The following is a 2120-nucleotide window of genomic DNA, read 5'->3' on the forward strand; positions in this document are numbered from 1 at the left end:
TACCTGGTTGATCCTGCCAGTAATCATATGCTTGTCTCAAAGATTAAGCCATGCATGTCTAAGTACATGCCGAAATAAGGCGAAACCGCGAATGGCTCAATAAATCAGTTATGGTTCCTTAGATCGTTTCTTCCTACTTGGATAACTGTGGCAATTCTAGAGCTAATACATGCAGTGAGCCTGAAGCCCTTTGGGCGACGGGTGCTTTTATTAGACCAAGATCGATCGGGTTTCGGCCCGTATTGTGTGGTGACTCTGGATAACTTTGTGCTGATCGCATGGCCACGAGCCGGCGACGTTTCTTTCAAGTGTCTGCCTTATCAACTTTCGATGGTAGGTTACTTGCTTACCATGGTTGTTACGGGTAACGGAGAATCAGGGTTCGATTCCGGAGAGGGAGCCTGAGAAACGGCTGCCACATCCAAGGAAGGCAGCAGGCGCGCAAATTACCCACTCCCGGCACGGGGAGGTAGTGACGAAAAATAACAATACGGGACTCTTTTGAGGCCCCGTAATTGAAATGAGTACACTCTAAATCCTTTAACGAGGATCAATTGGAGGGCAAGTCTGGTGCCAGCAGCCGCGGTAATTCCAGCTCCAATAGCGTATACTAAAGCTGCTGCGGTTAAAAAGCTCGTAGTTGGATCTCAGTTCCAGACGAGTAGTGCATCTACCCGATGCGACGGCTCGGACTGAACATCATGCCGGTCCTTTCTTGGTGCACTTCATTGTGTGCCTCGAGAAGGCCGGTGCTTTTACTTTGAAAAAATTAGAGTGCTCAACGCAGGCGAGTCGCCTGAATAAACTTGCATGGAATAATAGAACAAGACCTCGTTTCTGTTCTGTTGGTTTTTGGAATACGAGGTAATGATTAACAGGGACAGACGGGGGCATTCGTATTGCGGCGCTAGAGGTGAAATTCTTGGACCGTCGCAAGACGAACTACTGCGAAAGCATTTGCCAAGAATGTTTTCTTTGATCAAGAACGAAAGTCAGAGGTTCGAAGGCGATCAGATACCGCCCTAGTTCTGACCATAAACGATGCCAACCAGCGATCCGCCTGAGTTACTCAAATGACTCGGCGGGCAGCTTCCGGGAAACCAAAGTGTTTGGGTTCCGGGGGAAGTATGGTTGCAAAGCTGAAACTTAAAGGAATTGACGGAAGGGCACCACCAGGAGTGGAGCCTGCGGCTTAATTTGACTCAACACGGGAAAACTTACCCGGCCCGGACACTGGGAGGATTGACAGATTGAGAGCTCTTTCTTGATTCGGTGGATGGTGGTGCATGGCCGTTCTTAGTTGGTGGAGCGATTTGTCTGGTTAATTCCGATAACGAACGAGACTCTAGCCTATTAAATAGGTGCGGGGTTCCCAGCACCTTACAACCTTCTTAGAGGGACAAGCGGCTCCTAGCCGCACGAAACAGAGCAATAACAGGTCTGTGATGCCCTTAGATGTCCGGGGCCGCACGCGCGCTACACTCAAGGAAGCAGCGTGTCTTTATCCCTGTCTGAAAAGACTGGGTAACCCGTGGAACTTCTTTCGTGATTGGGATAGGGGCTTGCAATTGTTCCCCTTGAACGAGGAATTCCCAGTAAGCGCGAGTCATAAGCTTGCGTTGATTACGTCCCTGCCCTTTGTACACACCGCCCGTCGCTACTACCGATTGAATGATTTAGTGAGGTTTTCGGACCGATGTCCGGCGCGGCCTTTCGGTTGCGCCGGTCTGTTGGAAAGATGACCAAACTTGATCATTTAGAGGAAGTAAAAGTCGTAACAAGGTTTCCGTAGGTGAACCTGCGGAAGGATCATTACCGGATTGTTCGAGGGTGACGAGCGCCATTGTTTCTACCCCGTGTGGGTGAAGCAGCTCGCTGCGCCCGACGCTTTCCGCCGCTGGCCCCGCTTGGACGTGGGGACGGCTATACCCGAACATGCCGGGGATTGCCCGAATTTCGAAGGGCGCCCCGTGCCAAATTTGTTGCGCCCAGTGGACGCCGGCTGCAACCTTGGACGGTTGGCTTGGCCGCGCCCGCGGGTAGAAACGGCGTAACGCACACTGGGTGGGCTTTCTGAAGTCCGCCTCGGCACTCTTGCGCGGAATGGGAGTAAGACGACC

At 51.7% G+C, this 2120-nt stretch overlaps 1 non-coding gene across 1 annotated transcript; it reads left to right on the plus strand.

The window, feature by feature from the left end:
• Positions 1–1815, plus strand: LOC135908061 (small subunit ribosomal RNA). Its single transcript, XR_010566188.2, has one exon. It is a non-coding gene; the product is annotated as a small subunit ribosomal RNA (ribosomal RNA).
• The last annotated feature ends 305 nt before the right edge of the window (positions 1816–2120 follow it).

The sequence above is a fragment of the Dermacentor albipictus genome, chromosome 10, assembly GCF_038994185.2.
Source record: "Dermacentor albipictus isolate Rhodes 1998 colony chromosome 10, USDA_Dalb.pri_finalv2, whole genome shotgun sequence".
NCBI classification, from domain to species: Eukaryota; Metazoa; Arthropoda; class Arachnida; order Ixodida; family Ixodidae; genus Dermacentor; species Dermacentor albipictus.